Source organism: Lepidochelys kempii, chromosome 3 (genome assembly GCF_965140265.1).
Source record: "Lepidochelys kempii isolate rLepKem1 chromosome 3, rLepKem1.hap2, whole genome shotgun sequence".
NCBI classification, from domain to species: domain Eukaryota; kingdom Metazoa; phylum Chordata; order Testudines; family Cheloniidae; genus Lepidochelys; species Lepidochelys kempii.
Genome location: NC_133258.1, coordinates 198,126,320 through 198,147,872, shown reverse-complemented (window position 1 = coordinate 198,147,872; position 21,553 = coordinate 198,126,320). Strand labels below are relative to the sequence as shown.

General features: G+C 38.9%; 1 protein-coding gene across 2 annotated transcripts in view; it reads left to right on the top strand.

Annotated features, from left to right (window-relative positions):
- MACROD2 (mono-ADP ribosylhydrolase 2) overlaps window positions 1-21,553 on the top strand; it is a 1,311,577-nt gene that overhangs the window by 224,230 nt on the left and 1,065,794 nt on the right. The window lies entirely within an intron of this gene.

Here is a 21,553-nt window from a genome sequence, read left to right as displayed (position 1 = left end):
ATTAAAGTCAAGTGCCTTTTAAAATTATTATGGCTGCAGAATCTGATTTATAACAGTACATAAAGAGTGGGCGAATCCCTTATTTTGGTAGATATGCCTTTTCAGAAGAAAATGGGAAACAACTGTTCTTAGTGGAAACAAATGTTACATTTGTGAATGAGATGTAATTACGTAATGAAAGACAACCACATCTTTGAGTCGAAATGAGTAAAAATAAAATAAAATGTCAACATAATTTTTACACAGTCAAATAACATAAAACTGTTCAGTATTCAAGAGCTATAGGTTTAAAGTAAAAAGTTTATGAATAATTTTTATTTCCCTTTTATAATGTTTTGTTTTGTGACTAAAAAAAATAGCTGAAATCTCATCTGAGACATGACCTTCTTTTTTGACTTTGTGGAGAATGTATTGTAGATTTGGATTTCTAGAGAATGAGGGAGAGCTTTGAAATAGTGAATTGCTCAAAAAAGGTTTTTGTATGTATTAACTAGTGTAAACATATGCTATACTTCATGAAATAAGGTGAGGATCTCAGGAGGAAAGTCATTCCTATGTAGAAACAAATTGGATTTTTGACTGTGCTGGTTTCATTCAAAAACTGTGGGCATGAAGTAATTCATCTGATGAACAATAAACAACTTCAGGGACCCTTGGGAGGTCATGTTGACATAGGAATCATAAGAGATTATTCATCTCTAGTTTTGAATAATGTTTCCTTAAAGGCATTAGTATTGTTAAGTCCATATTAAATTAGTAATGGCGTAATTGTTTTTCTTATTATCCTCTAAAGCACCTATTTGAGATGCTTATTTTAGTTCTTAGGAAATTCAGATGAGGACAAATCAGGCATTGTAAATACTCATATCCTTTTAATTCATTGATAAGTACCATCATTTGGAAAATAAATTTGCTTAATAAGTTCTTCCTACAACATAGTTTCCTTTTACTAGTAGCTTATTAACTTGCATAAGTGCTATTTGATTTAGCATAGTTGACATTTCCCATTGTCTTTTTAAATTTCCCTCAAAATATTTGTTTCCTTGAGGTCAGTCAATTGCTGTCTCCCACAAGTATTTGATTATATTCTCTTCATTAGCTTCATTTAGTTTATCTTGTCTGTATGCTTGTTTGATAGAGCAGTTTGACCCTGGTATTCACCAGCAAGACTAGGTGATATCAAAGTAGAAGGCAAGCTCATGATAAGGGCTATGTTGACCTCAATTGTTCAATTATTGCACTTTTTGTGGCATCAGAGGACAGCAAGGCCAAGCTCCATTAAGTTTGCAAGGGATCTGGATTTCTTTAAGTCTAAGGCTTATGGAAACCACTAGGAACACAAATCATCAACTTGGTACTTAAATCGCTTAAATAAGGTCTAACTGTAGAACTGAACTTTCTAGTTATTTATTATTTTCCTGAAAAAATATGTCCATTTACTTTATGCTACATTTTTTAAAAATCTTTAAAATCCACCTTTTGTAAACATAAATTTCTCATTTAAATATACCTTTCATTACCAATATTTGCTGTATCTGATTTTGATGTGGTTGAAACATCAAAATGGTACACGTTGCATTTTTCTTTAAATATGGCGGGTGAGGGGAATGTTCTCAAGCTTTTTTAAGGGAAGGAAAATGTTCTTCTACATTTCCTGAATTCCAGTCCTCATCTAAATACAGTAAAATGTGCTTTATTAAATATACAATGGACTATAATTTTATGAATAAAAACTTGACAGAGAAAAGAGTTGACATAATAACATATTGAAAAATATTTTTAGACATTCATCTAGACTAGACAATTGACCATTTTTTCTCTAGGAAGATTTATTTGTTCACAGATCAGCAAATTCCCCAGAAAAATAACAGGTTAAAAACTGTGTAATGCTAATTTTAACAGTTAATAAAAACTCTTCCCAGTGTGCTAAATGCACTGGGCTTTGCCCTTGGCCGAGCTACTTGTGTCCTCCTATGCTCAGCAGTTATACTAAGGATCATTTAACTTATATATATATATGCAGGCATTGTATTGCAGCATGCCTCTGTTCAGTTGTCATGCAAAACAAGACTATTGAATATGGTAATGCAGGGTAGATTTTGAGTTCTGAGTATTCGAAAAGTGTTTCTTAAAACTCAAATTCCATTAAGATTCGGAAAGCATCTTTAAAACATGTTAGGTTTCAGAGTAGCAGCCGTGTTAGTCTCTATTCGCAAAAAGAAAAGGAGTACTCTCTAAGGTGCCACAAGTACGCCTTTTCTTTTTTTAAAACATATTGTATTCCTAGCATCTCTGAAGTCTAGCCCAGTTTTATCAATAAACAGGTTGTGATGCATGTTACAGCACATCAATACTATATTTTAATATGTACCTGTGTGATGTTCATAGAAGATATGGAGTGCCCATTCAGCTATCTTTTAGCCTGTGAAATCTGGCCAAATACAGAATATAGTAGTAGAAATTGGAGTAAATCTTCCTGAACAATTCCAAAGGGTATTTGAGAAATAATTACATTTTAGCAGCTCACAGCTGCCTTAGAATACTAAAATTTTTTTAAAAAAATGCTATAATTAACTTATTTTTATTCCTATATTTCTATAGAGACTCTTTAAATCTGTGATTTAAGAACACTTCAAATACTTTACACAACAAACTGTTGTAGCTTAACAACTTGGCTATTTGTTCATTTTTAAAATGCAAAAAGTCAAGACCTTGATCTGGAACTCTATTAATGGTAGTGGAGCTGCTCATCTGAGGAAAAGGTGTATGAGTTGCAAATATATGAAAATTTAGAAGTGTAATGAGTTATAATTTAGTTTCTTTCTAAGCTAATAGTCTAAGACAGTAGGGAGAATAGTCTCTTTGCCTGTACTTAATGTATAGAAATCTTTGTGACAGGAAGATTAGAAATTAAACCTTTTTGGCAAATCTATAGGGAAATTACTTTTTGGAAGATGTGTGGCAATACTGTTAAGGCCTAAAAGTTGAGGAGGCTTTTGAGGCTAACAAGTCATAAATTCAGAATACTCTATTATACCCTGTTCATAACACATTATGTCATACAAGTGCATAGTTCATAACAGATATGCATGTATTACATACCTGGTTTTCCTATCTTTCATCTGTCTTGATCTTTCTGAATTACCACCACATAAGGTACACTTTCAAGTCAAAGTGATAACTCTGTGTATTTTTAGCATCCTGCTTGTACTGATGGTGATTGCAGTTCCAGAAACTGCCCTTGACTAAAGGCTGATCTCAGCATCTTTTGATATGATTTCCCAAGCATTTTGCATTGGGAATGAAATAGTTATTCCAGAAGGACATGGTTGGTAAGGTAATACCTTTCATTGGACCAACTTCTGCTGGGGTGAGAGAGAAAGACAAGCTTTTGAAGTCAGTCCAATAAAAGATATTATCTCACCCCCCTGGTCTCTCAAATATGCTAGGACTGACATGACTACAAACTACACTGCATACAATTCCAGAAGAGTTTTCCAGCAGGAGGAAACAGATCCCCTGAAGACTGCAAGAGAAAACTGAATCACTTCATGTTTAGGAGATTCTCACAAGTGGCAATCACTTGCTCAGTGCTCAGTTCTGCTCTCAGTGGCAGATTAGCTATTGGGACAACAGGGCCTGTGCACAGGGGCCCTGGCCAATTAGGGGGGCCCTGGAAAAATGGGTGCCCCAGAGCCCTGCCCTGCTACACCTGCCAGGGAGTGGGGTCAGGGCACAGGGGCTTGCCCTGCCCCACCCCACTCTGCCCCTGCTCCTCGGTAGGAGTGCCAGGCGGGGAGGGAAAGTCCCTGCACCCCGACAGAACTCCTTGGCAGGAGCACCAGCAGGAGCGCCGGGAGAGGGCGGAGGGGACAGCAGGCAGAAGGGATGGGGAGAGGCTCCCACTTGCTCTGGCCTAGGGCCCCACAAACCCTAATCCACCTTTTACTGCTCTTTCAGAAACTCAGTAAACTGATGTGAAATGGGGTGTTAGTGGAGTTGAGCTTATTGAGAGAGGTCCCTAATTAACAGATCAGCTTTAAAGGCATGTTGGAGCAATTTCCAGAGTAGCTTGCCCCAGTTTAAAACAGGGTATATGTTAATTTGTAGTGACATTGAAGGAAAGAAAAGCAACAGTTTAAGATGCAGCTTACCAGAAGAATGTCAGTGGTAATGAATAATATACATAGTGTGACAAAGCTCTGTCCTTGCCTCTGTGGGTCCCACGTTTCCTGGCAGATTTCGCTAGCCTCAGAGGCTCACTGTGACCCTGCACGTAACCCTTCTCTCTCTCTAGGGACAAGGGTCACAGTCTACTGAGCCATTTTCATCATAAGCCAGCGAGGGAGTTGAGAAGTTATCCTTCCTTGCACAGTCTCTGTTGTCTCCGTCTCAGTGATTAATCAGGGGGCAAAGGTCGGGGGGGCAGGGGAGCCCAGGCCTACCCTCTACTCCAGGCTCCAACCCAGGGACCCTAATAGTATCAGCTATGGTAGCTGACCTTTTAGAAACATGACATGTACAATTCCCTGGGCTACTTCCCTTACAGCAGCCCTCACTTCCTCAAGCTCCACTTCACCCTTACCTCAGGGCCTCTTTCCTTGTGCCTGATATGGTGTGTACTACTCAGCCTTTCCAACAGCACAACTTCCTCCCACAGCTCCTGACATGCACACCCACCTGACTAACTGGGAGGCTTTTAACTAGCTTCAGTCAGCCCCTGACTGGCTTCAGGTGTCCCAATCAACCTAGCCTTCTCCCTGCCTTCTGGAAAGTTCTTAATTGGCCCCAGGTGTCTCGATTGACCTGGAGCAGCTTCCATTTCACTTATCCTGGTACCAGGGATTTGCTTACCCTGGAGCTAATGTATCTATCTCCCACTACTTTTCTATAGCCATCTGGCCTTGCCCCGTCACAATAGGTATTGCTTCAAAAACAAAATTGTTTTGCAGTTTATAAGCCTATAATGAGTGAAGTGAATTTTACTTCAAATTATGTGAATTGTTTTAAAATATAGTTTGGAAAAAATGGGTCTCTCAAAAGTAAACAAATGGCTAAATTTTGCATTCAGTTTCAGCATTGTACATATGGAGTAACCCCACTGAAGTCAGTGCAGCAGCTCTAGGTTTCAGAATGCAGCCCATAGTGTAGAAGATAATCCATAGTGGAAATGATAAAATATGAGTGAAGAAGACTCTTCACCATATGTGCATTTTCCTGACACAGTAACTTATTGGATATAATTGTCTTGAGTTTAAATACTCCTTTATGTTTCATAGATTCATAGATATTAAGGTCAGAAGGGACCATTATGATCATCTAGTCTGACCTCCTGCACAATGCAGGCCACAGAATCTCACCCACCCATTCCTGCGAAAAACCTCTCACCTATGTCTGAGCTATTGAAGTCCTCAAATCGTGGTTTAAAGACTTCAAGGAGCAGAGAATCCTCCAGCAAGTGACTTGTGCCCCATGCTACAGAGGAAGGCGAAAAACCTCCAGGGCCTCTTCCAATCTGCCCTGGAGGAAAATTCCTTCCCGACCCCAAATATGGCGATCAGCTAAACCCTGAGCACATGGGCAAGATTCACCAGCCAGATACCCAGGAAAGAATTCTCTGTAGTAACTCAGATCCCACCCCATCTAGCATCCAATCACAGGCCATTGGGCCTATTTACCATGAATAGTTAAAGATCAATTAATTGCCAAAATCATGTTATCCCATCATACCATCTCCTCCATAAACTAATGGAGTCTAATCTTGAAGCCAGATAGGTCTTTTGCCCCCACTGCTTCCCTTGGAAGGCTATTCCAAAACTTCACTCCTCTGATGGTTAGAAACCTTTGTCTAATTTCAAGTCTAAACTTCCCAATGACCAGTTGTTTGTTTAAAAGCCCGAAGAATAACCACCACAGCTGTCTTTTTATTTCCTCCCTCCTCCCCCCACTGTCTTGTAGTTTCCTTAAGTTTCCTTAATAGCCCTAAGGAAAGGCCTCATCAATTCAGAGGTGCACCTGATGTAATCCTGTCCCTCTCTTCTTCTTCCCTAGGGCCAGTCAGAAAATAAACAGTGGCTGCTTATCAGATGATATCCTATTGACAAAGAAACAAGCTCATTGGCTGACTAAATAAAAGCAAAAAACGTACAACTAAAATATAAATGGTAGGATTTTTTTTTTTACATCAAACATGCCAGGGTTGATAACGGCCTTTTTCACTGAGAATACAATGAATAAAACATGATAAACAGTTGAATGGTTTTCTTCAAATAGTCGTTACAAAATAAATTAATAGTCCCATAATTGTCCCAGTCCAGCTTTGTATTAGAGACTTAAGAAATCGCTCATAAATATATCTTAAGTTATTTATATATTAAATAAGCATATCAGTGTCTTGGACAGCTTGTCCAATGTACAACATGAACAAATTAAAATAAACACAAAACAGTTAAGAGTCAGTTCCCTAAGTTAGGGCTTGTCCACACTTACTCCCATTTCAAAATGCAGTAGATCAAAGTTCACTAGAGAACTTTTAGCCCGTGGTAGAAGGGTCCAAATGGACAGTTATTGTGAGGCACACTACAGAAATATAGCTTTACATTCCTGCTTACCACCTACTGACTGTTCGTCTAGTCAGACTCTCATATAACTTGGCTTCTCATTTCCTTGCTTCAGTGGTTTTGTGTTTGGAAGTGATATAAACTTGCATGCTTCAGGTTGTAAACCAATCTCTAATTAAAAGGGATTAGAAAGAAACTTCTACTGGAGGCAGATAACTTCATAATTATGACTAGAGGGTTTTTTGCACTTTCCTCTGAAGCCACTGTTACTGGTCAGAGGCAGAATATTGGACAAGATGGACTTCTGGTCTGATCTGGTGTGGCGTTTTTATATTCCTAGTCAGTTTCACTTTTATTCTGTTCTAGATCAGTGGTTCTCGACCTATTTACCATTGTGGGCCACATATAGGGTTGCCAACTTCCTACTCGCACAAAACCGAATACCCTTGCTCCGCCTCCATCCAACCCCACCTCCAAGGCCCCGCCCCTTCTCACTGCATCCCCCCCGCCTGTCACTCGCTCTCCCCACCCTCACTCATTTTTACCGTGTTGGCTCAGGGGGTTGGGATGAGTGGGGGTGTGTGTGAGGGCTCCGGCTGGGGGTGTGGGCTCTGGGGTGGGATGGGGATGAGGGGTTTGGGGTGCAGGAGTGTGCTCCAGGCTGGGATCGAGGAATTTGGAAAGTGGGAGGGAGATCAGGGCTGGGGCAGGGGGTTGGGGCTTTGCGGGGGGTCAGGGGTGCAGGCTCTGGGCAGCGCTTGTCTCAGGCAGCTCCCAGAACAATGGCATGTCCCCCCACTGGCTCCTATGCGGAGGTGCGGCCAGGTAGCTCTGTGTGCTGTTCCCAGCCAATGGGAGCGGCAGAGCTGGTGCTTGGGGCGGGGGCAGTGCGCAGAACCACTTGGCTGCCCCCACGCCTAAGGAGCTGGAGTAGGGACATGCTGCTGCTTCTGGGAGCCACGGCAGGTAGGGAGCCTACCTTAGCCCTGCTGCGCAACTGACCAGACTTTTAACGGCCCGATCAGTGGTGCTGACCGGAGCCGCCAGGGTCCCTTTTTGACCTGGCGTTCCAATCGAAAACCGGACACCTGGCAACCCTAGCCACTTATGTGGCCCACAGTGTGTTCTGTGGGCCACATCCAATTCTACCTCTATGGCCCTGAAGATGTTACATGGGCCGCAGCTCTGTACTGATTGGGCCGCAGGTTGAGAGCCACTGTTCTAGATAATCTGTCTTTCAGGTTCTTATGCACTAGCACCATGCTGCAATATTTGATTTTCACTTACTGCAGAAGAATGCTCATGTGAACAAAAATGATTTCCCTTGGCATGTAAAAATGTCTTCAAAACCTTTGTACTCTCTTGTAGTTTGTGAAAGGGTGTAGATACAGAATCAACATTTGGGGCCAAATTTGACCCAACAGTGACTCTCTTAAACTACCTTTTATGTATTTAAAAAAAAAAGGGCAAAAAAGCACCCAAAATTAGTATGTTACTAATAGATACTGTTCACTTGGCATATATTTTGGATACGCTTCCAGACAGCTCAAAAATGGTGCTCTTCACAGTGGCAATGAAGTTTAGTCTTGTTTTTGTTGTTTTTTTAACTCAAAAATTGTTTTAATTGAAACTTTTAATTTCCCATGAACTATAAACCCCATCTCATTGGTATATAAATCCTGAAACCAATACTGGTGGGTTCTAACTTACTAAAAACAGAATCCTAGCATGAAAGTGTTGGCACACACCCCAGCTGAAAACTGACAGAGAAAAGCTGAGAGGATTGTTACAGCTGGGTTTACAACTTGTCTTCATACTTAAGCATGATCATATCTGAAAAAAAAAAAGAAATCTCAATAGGTAAAGAAAACCTCTCTCTTCCTATTGTTGTGTTTGCTAGTTGTCAATGTTTGCTATTCAGATAGATATAAAAACCTACTTTATTATTTCCTGTACAATTTTAAAAATGGGTATAGAGAAAAAAAAAACTATTGTAACTCTATATTCTTCTATGTGAACTAGTTACGTTCAGTGTGGACCATTCCAGCATGATCATTACAGGTTTAAAATGAGCCAACTCTCTAGAATCTGCACAGCACAAAATTGACATCCTGTGAACTGCTTTAATGGCTCTGCATGTGTGCCTTTTAGAATCATGGAAAAGTAAACTTTTAAGCCCCAGGAGTTTTTTCACTGTTCACAGGTTTTGTGTTAAATTGTTTCCCTGTGTGTGAAGACAAAACTTGAAGTGGGATATATCACCTGGAAACATAGAAGTTGCAAGCCTGAATGACAGGCAGTGGCAGCATGTGCAAGAGATCCTTGCTGGCTTGAAGACTATATTTATTTTACTTTGGCCATACCACGCTATTCCAAAAGCAACTGTAAAAGCATTGCTTCCTGCATAGCTAAGGTCTTCCACCATTACTATGGCAAACGTACTTATTCTCAAAAGAATTTTTTCTTGGCTCTATCTTGTGTGATGTATAAGTTCCACATAAGGAACTACCAAATTTGGCATGATTTCTTTAGGCTGTGATATTACTACAAAACTGTTGTCATTTTATATGCTTTCTGAACTTCTGTAACTCAAATCAATTTTCAGGTAATTTATAATAATTTCTATTCCCCCCCCCCCAAATGATAAAATTTACTTAATTTAGGAAATTGCTACTAAGCCTGTATAATTGCTTCGTTGTATTCCATATGGTCATAGGGATTGCAGTATGTCAAGTTAGTGCCTTCTAGAAGGTGTTATGTTGGTAAAGAGACAGACAACACATCTTTGACCTAACTTCAGACGGGCAGCCATCTTTTTCTTAATGGCTACCAATGTTTCTCTCTCCTGTCATGTGGTGTTTACACGGCTTGAGATTTAAAGCAGTGATAACACTATTTTAAAACTATTGACAAATTCCACAGTAATGATAATGCTATTTACCCTGCTGAAGCACTGGGTTTGCCATACAATATTCAAAAACAAAATAGAATACAGTTAAAAGACCCAAAATATAACTAAACCCCAAATCCCAACAATTTTGCAAGCACTGTCGCACATAAAGATGCTATTAATGGCTTTTTTTAAAGATCTGGAAGGAATTATTAAGATGGACCATTACTTGCCTTTAGGGCCATCACTGGAAAAACTTGCTTGTCTACCAATTTAACATCAGGAAGTGTCATGAGGAAGAGTGGAGCCTGGGAAGTACAGTAAACTGACAGCGTGTCCCTCAGGTGTAGGATCTCAGTACATAAAGGCGCTATATGTCAAAAAAGCAAACTTGTATGTCAGTCATTGTTCTGTGGGCAGCTAATGGAAAGCAGGTGTAAAATGATTATGAATGATCACTCCAGTGACAGAACATATTTCTGCATTTTGCATTTGCTGCATGCAAGAGGCCAGCCAGGATAAAGGAAGTTACCACAGCCAAAATTGAGATAACTTGTTCGGAGAAGAAAATGTCGAGCTCTGTATAGCAGGGAGAAGTGAATTGTTATTCCAATAAGACACTGTCCTCGCAGTGGAGTCATGCAAGTTTCATTGTCTTTTCCTGAAAACTTTGTGAATGCACTGAATGTCCTCACAATGCCGTAAAAGTATCTTTTTTCTCTAATACTGATTACCATTTTGGCATACACATGATGTCTTGAACAGAAATGTGGTGGAATAGTAGTTGTGACTTGAGTACAGGTATTGAAGGATATGTGTTGTTCAGGAAAGACAGAAATAAAGATAAAGACAGTGGAATAGCATTGTATGTTAATGATGAGGTAGATTATGGTAACATCCATTGTTTCATGTTTTTTTGGGGGGAGGGATAGCTCAGTGGTTTGAGCATCGGCCTGCTAAACCCAGGGTTGTGAGTTCAATCCTTGAGGGGGCCGTTTAGGGATCCAGGGCAAAAATTGGGGATTGGTCCTGCTTTGAGCAGGGGATTGGACTAGATGATCTCCTTAGGTCCCTTCCAACCCTGATATTCTATGATTGGATGGAATGGATAGAATGGAAAAAACAACATCTGTTCAGATCAAAATAATTTTGGTGAAGAAAGCTACCAGAAGCTCTCCTGGGATAGTGTTTGGGGTGTGCTACAGACTCCCAGGATCCAATTTGGATATGGAGAGAGACCTCTTCAATGTTTTTAATTAAATAAAAACTACTGGGATTTGTGTGATTGTGCGATACTTTCACTTCCCAGATATAGATTGGCGGACAAGTGCTCCAGATTTTCCTGGATGTGATAACTGACAAATTTCTTCACCAAACAGTCGCTGAATCAACAAGAGGTGGTGCCATTTTAGATTTAGTATTGGTGAGTAGTAAGGACCTCATCAAAGAGCTGGTTGTAGGAGACGAGATTGGTTTGAGTGATCATGAGCGAATTCAGTTTAAACTAAATGAAAAGATGAACAAAAATAGGTCTGCAACTAGGGTCCTTGATTTCAAAAGGGCAAACTTTAAAAAAAATAAGGGAATTAAGGAATTGGACTGGACTGGACTGAAGAAGTCAAGGATATGAATGTGGAGGAGGCTTTACTTTAAGTCAAAGTTGCAGAAACTATCCGAAGCCTGCATCCCAACCCAGAGGAAAAATATCATAGGTAAGGGTTGCAGACTAAACTGGATGAACAAGCATCTCAAACAGGTTATTAAGAGAAAGCAGAAAGCCTACAAAGAACGGAAGATGGGATGGAAGAGCAAGGAAAGCTACCTTTTGGAGGTCAGAAAGCATAGGGGGAAAAAGTGAGAACTTCCAAAAGCCAAACAGAGTTGGACCTTGCAAGGGAAATTAAAATCAATGGTAAAAGGTTTTATAGCTATATAAATAAAAAGAAAACAAGGAAAGAAGTGAGACTGCTAAACACCAAGGCTGGGGTGGAGATTAAAGATAATCTAGGTATAGCCCAACAACTAAACAAACTCTTTGCCTGAATTTTTAATAAAGATAATGAGGAGCATAAGGGCAGTGGCAGGGTGGCTAATGGAAGCGGTGATATGGAAGTAGAAATTATCATGTGTGAGGTGGAAGTCCAACTCAAACAGTGTAATGGGACCAAATTGTGGAGGCCCAGATAATCTTCATCGAAGAATATTAAAGGAATTTGGACATGAAATTACAAGCACAATACTAAGGATTTTTTAATGAATTCATAAACTCTTGGGTTGTAGAGAAAGTAGTTAAGGACACAGAGATAAATGGCAATTGGGATGAAGGATCTTAGGGGTAGTGGCTAATGGAAATTAGAATATGGAAGTAGAAATTACCACATCCGAGATGGAAGTCAAACTGAAACAGCGTAATGGGACTAAATTGGGAGGGGCAGGGGCAGATAATCTTCATCCAAGAATATTAAAGGAACTGGCACATGAAATTGGAGGCCCAATAACAAGGATTTTTAATGAATCTGTGAATTTGGGGGTCATTCCCTCTGACAGAAGGATTGCTAATATAGTACCTAATTTTAAGAAAAGGAAAATAGTGTTCCGGGAAACTACAGGCTTGTTAGTTTAACCTCACTTGTATACAAGATTTTAGGACAAATTTTGAAAGAGGAAGTAGTTAAAGGCATAGAGGTAAACAATAATGGGGATAAAATACAACATGATTTTACAAATGGTCGACCATGCCAGACCAACCTTTCTTTGAGAAGATAACTGATGTTTTAGACAAAGGAAATACAATAGATCTAATGTATCTGGATTTTGGTAAAACATTTGATATAGTTCTACATGGAAATTATTAGTTAAATTGGAGAAGATGGGGATTAATATGGGAGTTGAAAGGTGGAGAAGGAACAGATTAAAGGGGAGACTACAACGGACCATACTGAAAGGTGAACTGTCAGGCTGAAAGGGAGGTTACTAGTGGAGTCCCTTAGGGGTCGTTCTTGAGTCTGACCTTATTTAACATTTTTATTAATGACCTTGGCACAAAAACTCGGAGTGTGCTAATAAAATTTGTAGATAACAAAGTTGGGAGGTATTGCCAATGCAGAGGAGGACCAGAATATCCTATAAGAAGATCTGGGTGACCTTGAAAACTGGAGTAATAGAAAAGGGATGAAATTTAATAGTGAAAATTGCAAGCTCATGCATTTAGGCAGCAAAAATTCTTGTTATTAATATCAGCTGGGGATTTATCAGTTGGAAACAACAGAGGAGGAGAAAGACCTGAGTGTAGTGGTTGATCACAGGATGACTATGAGCTGCCAATGTGATGCAGCTGTGAAAAAGGCTAATGCAATCCTTAAATGCATCAGGCGAGGTATTTCCAGTAGAGACAGGGAAGTGTTGATACTATTATACAAGGCACTTGTGAGAATTCACCTGGAATACTGTGAACAATTCTGGTCGTCCATGTTTAAGAAAGATGAATTCAAATTGGAACAGGTGCAGAGAAGGGCTACTAGAATGATAATTGGAATGGAAAACCTACTTTATGAGAGGAGACGCAAAGAGCTTGGCTTGTTTAGCCTAACCAAATGAAGGCTGAGGGGAGGTATGATTGCTCTTTATAAATACATCAAAAGTACAAGTGCCAGAGAAGAAAACAAGTTGTTTAAATTAAGTTCCAATGCTGGCGCAAGAACAAATGGATAAAAACTGGCCTCAGAACAAGTTTAGGCTTGAAATTAGGTGAAGGTTTCTAACCATGAGAGGAGTGAAGTTCTGGAACATGGAGGGGATGGTATGATGAGACTGCCTATGATGGTATATAAGAGATCTGCAACTGCTAGTAGGAAATATCCCCAGTGGCTGGTGATGGGATACTAGATGGGGAGGGCTCTGAGTTACTGTAGATTATTATTTCCTGGTATCTGGCTGTTGGGTCTTGCTGAAATGCTCTGGGTCTAACTGATCACCATATTTGGGGTTGGGAAGGCATTTTCCCCTGGGTCAGATTGGCAGAGACTTGGGTTTTGGTTTTTTTTGCCTTCTTCTGCAGTGTGGGACATGGGTCACTTGCAGGTTTAAACTAGTGCAAATGGTGGGTTCTCTGTAACTTTAAGTCTTTAAATCATGTCTTGAGGACTTCAGTAACTGAGCCAGAGGGCATGGAGCTGTTACAGGAGGGGTGGGGAAGATTCTATGGCCTGCAACATGCAGGAGGTTGGACTAGATGATCATGATGGTCCCTTCTGGCTTTAAAGTCTATGATCACACCTCTTTTTAAAAAAACTCTAGTCTCCTTCCAACCTCTTTTTGTTTTATGCAGTATGAGCTGAATTCTCCGAAGGTTCTTCCAAAAGACTATGTTGCAAGTTTTGCAAGCAGTAGTGTGTTGTTTATATTATAAAACCAGAATCATTTGGATGCTCATTCTTCTACCATCTGACATCTCTGCTTAAATTGTGTGACTGCTACAGACTGGAAAGACTGAATGGTGAGGGTTATGCATTGTCTTGTTAAGTGTCTGTCTCATTAGATAGAGGGGGCTGAACTAGATGAGCTCCTGAGGTCCCTTCCAACCCTGATATTCTATGATTTTATGACTCATTGCTCGTGTGAAAGGATAATGAAAAGATTTTTATGTTTGCAAGAATTATCTTTATAATAGCAAAATTACTTTCCTCCTAATCCAAACATGCTGGGCTCTTGTCATCATTTCCAAACAATTCACCTTCATGTTGAGACTAAGTAGAAACACTTCAACCCTGAAGGTATAGAAAAGTTAAGAAAGTTATAGAAAGTTAAGTGACTGAAAACAAAGTCTTATAATGGAAACTGTAGCATAATCTTAACTACAGCATTTGCTGCTGCTTCTAGTATAATATGACATGATTAAGCACTGAGTTTAAATTAACTTTAAAAAGAAGATGTTTAGTTTCATGCCAGCAGCACAGACAATTGGTGACTAAAAAGTTCTGTACCAGATTTTTCTATCCTTCTTTTCACAGAGGAAGAAAGATGTACATAGACTCTTTGTATTTCAGGGAGAGGAAATGTAGCACAATAGGCTGTTGAAGGGAAGCAATTCCCATAATCAGTTTTCTGTACTACTTATTACCAACTGGTCAGAACTAGATTTTAATTAAATTTTAAGGGATAAAGGACAATAGTGTGTGCTAAGGATGGAGAGTCATCTTAAACTTTGAATTTCCTGGCTTTCATTGGTTTCTGTCGCTACCTCAGTGTTATTTAAATGTAGGATTTTAGATGTGATTTCCTTTCATGGAAGGTTATAACTGTATTTTGTTTTTGGAGTCATTCAAATAGTTTCTTTTTGGTTTATTGAATAAATATTTGTTCTCTAATAGACCACAAGGACATTGGCTTTGGTAAATCCCCATTGAGTGCCATGATCAGTAGACCTTCAGAATGGTAATCAGGCATATGTTATTGCTGGTTTCTGAATGTTTTAAATTAAACCTTTGATATGTATTTAATTTTAAGAGTACATCACTGAGTACCTACAGATTTTATTTTAATAACTGAGTGGTTCATAGCTGTAGAGATTTGTATAAGATTCATCTTCATAGATCATACATCTGAAGGCCAAGACCATTATGATCTCTCTAATCTGACCTTGTATATAATGTAGTTCAAAGAACTGCCTCCCATAATTTCTTTGAGTCCACAATTTATTTGTCCTGTAGCATGTCTTTTAGAAAGATGAAGTGATAGAGATTTTTCCACATCCTTAGGAAAGGTGTTCCAATAGTTAATTATTCTCACTGTTACAAATGTGTCCTTTATTTCTAGTCTGACTTTGTCTAGCTTCTGTTTCTGACCATTTACTCGATATCAGATTTCTGCTAGATTAAAGAACTGTTTACTGTCAGAACTCTTAGAATGTAGCTACTGGTAGACTGTGATCAAATCACCTCTTAATAGTCTCTTGGATAAAATAAATTGTGGTTCTTAAGTCTCTCACTATAAGGCACTAGATCTCAAATCCTTGTTGGTCTCTTCTGAATTCATTCTAATCTACCAACATTCTTTTTGAAGTGTGGACACCAGAGCTGGACACTGTTCTAGTAATGTCTCACTTGTGTATTCAGAGGTAATACTAACATCCACTTCCTATTTGGAATTCCGTATATTGTACATCCAACGAACATATTCGTCTTAGTTACAGCATCTAATGGAGAGCTCATGTTCAGCTCATGTATCCTAACCCCAAAATCCTTTTCAGGGTAACTACTTTCCAGGGTACAATCCCCATTTTATACATGCAAACTATGTTCTTTGTTCTTAGATTTAATGATCTTGTATTTGGCTCTGTTAAAACTGTTGTTGTTGAAGTGAACCTACCTTAACAAGCGAGCCAGTTGTTTTGTATAAGTGATCTGACTACACCATTGCTTACCATTCCACCCATTTTTGTATAATGTGCAAATGTTACCCTCAAGGATATAATACTTTCTTCCTGATCATTGATGAAGGGACTGAACAGCAGTGGTCTGAGAACAGATACGTGCAGAACCCCACTAGAAACACTCCTGTTGAATGTCACTTTTTGAGATCTATTAGTTAGCCAGTTTTTAATCAGTTTAATATGGGCTACATTTATTTTTGTATAGTGCTATTTTGTATCAGAATGTCATGTGGGACTAAGTCATATTCATTACAGAAGTCTATTATGTTAACAGTTAACTTTGGATTTTTTTTATAAAAAAAGAGAAAACTAAAGTTGTTTTAATTATTTATGATGTCCCTTTAGAAGCCCACTCTCATGCCTAACCCATTTACTTTTGTGCCAGCAGTGTCCTTGTTGCTTCCCCTGCAGTAGGAATGACACTTGTTAGTTAATGTATGCTGCCACGGGAACCAGAAATGTTATTTTTAGAATTACCCAAAAAGTAATCTCTTCCTTTAGAGAATGGTATACTAGATAAACAAAACTCCATTAAAACATCTTGACATCTTTAGAATTTAAAGAACTTTCCGTACCCACTTATAATTTGGGGCCTAACTACCACTGGATGGTACCTTGAAAGTTAAAATTGAAACCTTTTTTATTTTTTAATTTGAAAAATATTTGTCTCTAGACCAAGACTTTGAGACTAAGACTTCGTATGATTAATTGTAATGCAGACCAAGTTATTATTGGCTAAATTATGAACCATTTGAAAATAGAGACTTCTGCTGGCACATCTTTAAAGTGCACATTACTTACACAATTATGCATAGTGAAGCAAGTAACACTAATTTTCCTAATTATTAAGGTTGTAAATAATTGGAATAAGAATTGATATAGCATTTTGTTAGGGCATGTTCCTGTGTCTTTTTTTTCCTTTATTCAAAAGTATATGCTGCTCTTCTACAGACTATTCCAAATAAATATATAAACCTTATTCATTACTGCACAACTTGATGAAGTCTCTAAAAGGGAAGGATAGGGAACAGTAGACAGTTTTATAAAATGCAGTCCCAGAAATATATTTACACATTCTTCCTAAATATACCTCCAAAAAACCTTTAACTGAGAGTAGAAATGATGATTTTGTGAAAATAAGACTTTAGGGTTAAATGTTGAGACATGAAATTGAATGTAACCAGATATTCGTTGCTTTTTAAAATGTGCATATACAGTAAATAGATGGTGGGAAGTTTGTTTGTTAAATAGTTCTTGAATATTTAACATATCATTCTACACATATTGCTTTACTCTTCAGAGATTTGTTTTGTACTTCTTAAACACCAAAAAGCTCAATAAAGTATGTTTAATTTTAACAAATGAAAAATTATTTCAGCTAGTCTTGCTTATCATATAACAATAAAGCATTAGTGCAATTGATCTGCTGACCTTAATTCCCTGGAAACTGTCACATTTCTTCTTTATTCCTTTGTCCAACCTAACAATGTGACCCAAAATACTACAGAGCTTTAAAGTTTCTCAGCATTGTAAGGTCAAGCTTTGGTCACCATAGTTACAGTTTAGATCTGTGGGTCAAGGGTCAAATAGATTAATGATGTCAGACACATCTTTAAATGGTTCTAACACTACTTCACCATGCGGTAAGCAGCTGAGCATATTTGATATGACAAAGGCCTTCTTAAGTCTTGCTAATAGGAGGATCTTTGGAGATATCTGCTAGAAAGGTCTTTTCTGTTGTGCAAGAATGTTCAATATTGAGCAATGGTGGGCATCAGCAGTGGGCCGTTTCAATTCAAACTGTCTGAAGTAGATTGCAAAGACTGGCTAAATGGCTTACACTACCACTGCTCCTTTCTTTCTGTTTATCTGATTCCTTTGTCCAGTATTCATTCCATTTGGCTAAAAGCCACTAAAAGGGCAGAAAACAGAAAGCTGGAGGAATATATTTAAGTACTTGATAAAATACTTGCCCTTCCATAGCCATAGTATGACATCAAAGCAAGGAATAACGAGGTTTAGATTGCTTTTTTGTAACTTTAAGAACCTTTTATCCATATATGTAGTGCTCAGAATATATTTACAAACATACTCAGGTTCTTTGTCTAGGTATTTTCATAAGAAAAATGGGAATACAATTCCCCTCATGGATAGCAATTTAAAAAAAAAACCTAATTAGATTAAATTACATATAGAAATGTACCTACACACACCTGTGTTGAAAATACTTCATTTTGTTTCAGTGGGTTAAAATGTCCACACAAATGAGGAGCTGAAAATTATATTAGAGCTTCATTTATGCTTTTTTTAAAAAAAATAGGTACCTTACCGTAACTACAAGATAAATATTGTGTGGCTGATCATAGTACACGTGGATTCTGCAGCAAGCTAAACATTTCATGGCTGTGAAGATTAAATGGAAAATCTGTTGAAACATGTTTTCAATTAGCAAAATATGTAAATAAATAACAGTTGGTATGAAATATTTGAGTAAACCTGTTTTTGACTCCATTCACCTGATCCTGTCACAGAAGCATATCAGCAATGCATTGTTTCAGCTGAGAGGGAGAGAACTGAGCACTTTGGAAGATGGAAGGTGTTCAATATAGAATTAATACTATTGAAGGGTGGGGGTGGAGGGTGTCAGGATTTTTTGCAAGTGCAGTTTGTGATGGTAGCGGTAAGGGAAGTATAGGTTGTCTGCAGAGGGAGGTTCTGTTGCCTGTGATCTTTTTTTTTCACATGACGTGTAAGTGGGTGACAGAATTCTGTGTCATGCCCCTTTCAAATCAATGAAAATTGTTGCAATGTAGAAATTTGGAAACAAGTTAGTTAGCAATAAAACTTAAATGTTGAACTGTTTGGCAGTGCTTAGAAACATTGGTTCAGCAAACAAATACAGTATTACTCTGAGTCATGTTTATGGGCTAGGAAATCGATATTTAACTATATTAAAGAAAAAATCCCAAACATTAACATGCTGCACCTGCCTTAACAGTATGTACAGAGAGTTCCCAAAACAAAATATATCTATTTTATCTCTCTCTAGTATTTATAAGGTACTATTATTTTGATTCTGATACATCATAAGGTTAAATCAAAATGTTGAGATTTGCTTAACATGATATCAAGGGAAAAAGTAGTTATGCAGTTGGATTTAGATACTGGTTGTCATTTTGGCTTTTTGAATGTTTCTATTATAGCTCTCAGAGGGAAGAAGGGAGCCTCTACTTTCTCATCCCTTCCTCTTCTGCACAGCAGGATGCATTACAGCTTGTTTCTTTACAGCTGTCTGAATAATTTGGCCTACAGTAAAGTTTCCTCCTACCCAAGGAATGTTAATATAGTACTTAACAACTGCCTCACCCGCCACCCCCAACCTTCTAGCCTTTTTACCCATATTGCTTCAGTCTTCTCTGTGAAAATCCTCTGTTATAGTGGGCATTTTTTCAGCTTTAGGAGTTAGTGAGTTTCAATCCTCCATTGTACGCATGCATTCTTGCGATTTTACCAGAGTTAGTGACTCTCATACATGAACTAGGTTCGTGTGAGAGAAATTGAATTTCATTTGAGCCAAGAGTTACAGCAAAGGCCCCCAGGTCTGTCCATCTCAACAAAATAACAAACATGGTTCTTTAAAACTGAGTAAAGTCTGACTACCAAGTAAAAAAAGTAAACTGGCATATAAAGCAGTGATACCTAGATGAATACGGTATCTGAGCATGTGGTATAAAAACAGAAAGAAAGAATCACAAAAAAGTTCAGGCACATTCAGTAGTTGCCAGCATAAAAAAGAAAAGCAGATGCATCCAACACGAAATGTTGCTTAGGCACTATATACTACTTCCTGTGCTATACTGCTGGCACAGCTGGCATTTGTACTTCTGCCATCCCAAAAGAGTGAGAGTTTTTTCTTTACAATATCACTCCTTCAATGTAAATATCTTAGGTGGCAACAAACTGTTTCTCTTGTTTCCCTACAAATGTACACAAATTTCAGTATCCAGCTAACTACAGAACACCAAAATGAAATACTTCTTCTCACAGCAAGTACTCAGCCTGTAGTATCTGTTTCCACAGGAGGGCCTCGACATAAATGCCATAAGTGGAGTTTAAATAGGACATGATAATGTTATGATCAAAAATAACACTTAATACTCCTATAACACTTTGTGTTTATGAAGCACTCTTAATTGTAAACATTAACTAATTCTCATGATGTGCCTTTGAGGTGGGTAATACAAGTGCTCTCTGTTTTATGTTTGGGAAACTGAAACCCTGGAACTTTAAATTGCATGAAAGATTGTAGCAGAGCTGGAATTGAAATCCAAGAACTCTTGGCTTCTAGACTCATACTGAGTCCATTAGATTAGATGATCTTTAATAACATTTGTAGTTATGCCTAGTAAGACCCAGGGCTGGCTCCAGGCACCAGCATTCCAAGCAGGTGCTTGGGGTGGCAATCTGCAAGGGGCGGCAGTCCGTGTGCTGTTAGGCCGTTTCCGCGATGGCGGCAATTCTGCGGCAGCCTCGCTCTTCAGCTGCCTGCAGCAGCAAATCGGTGGCAACTTCTATCTTCAGCCACTTGCGGTGGTGGCGATTCGGCATGCTGCTTGGGGCGGCAAAAACAGAAGAGCCGGCCCTGCTAAGACCAATCAGATTTCACGCTTAGGGCACTCTTTGATCACTGGAAGAGTCACGAAAGACTTTGTTCCTATATGTATAAATGGTTACAGGCAGTAAGGAGTTACATATTGCTCTGAATCACCAGATTAAGTATCCTCAGATACATCAGGTGAGGTATTTCCAGTAGAGACAGGGAAGTGTTAGTTCCATTATATAAGGCACCGGTGAGACCTCATCTGGAATACTGTGTGCAGTTCTTGTCTCCCATGTTTAAGAAAGATGAATTCAAACTGGAACAGGTGCAGAGAAGGGCTACTAGGATGATCCAAGTACTGGAGAGGAGACTCAAAGATCTTGTCTTGTATAGCCCAACCAAAAGAAGGCTGAGGGGAGATATGATTGCTCTCTATAAATACATCAGAGGGATAAATACCAGGGAGGGAGAGGAGTTATTTAATTTAAGCACCAATGTGGACACACAAATATAAACTGGCCATCAACCAGTTTAGTCTTGAAATTAAGCGAAGGTTTCTAACCATCAGAGGAGTGAAGTTCGAGAGCAGTCTTCCAAGGCGAGCAGTGGGGGGCAAAAAATCTAACTGGCTTCAAGACTGAGCTTGATAAATTTATGTAGGGGATCGTATGATGGGACTGCCTACAATGACATGTGGCCCATTGGCAACTACCAGTAGCAAAAATCTCCAACGGCTGGAGATGGGACACTAGATGGGGAGGGCCCTGGGTTACTACAGAGAATTCTTTTGCGGTATCTGCTCAGGTAAACCCACATGCTCAGGGTCTATCTGACTGCCATATTTGGGGTCAGGAAGGAATTTTCCCCCAGGTCGGATTGGCAGAGACTCTGGGTTTTTTCACCATCCTCTGCAGCATCACTGGAAGGTTTAAACTAGTATAAATGGTGAATTTTCTGTAACTTGAGGTCTATAAACCATGATTTGAGGACTTCAGTAACTCAGTCACAGGTTGTGGGACTGTTACAGGAGTGGGTGGATGAGGTTTTGTGGCCTGCAATGTACAGAAGGTCGG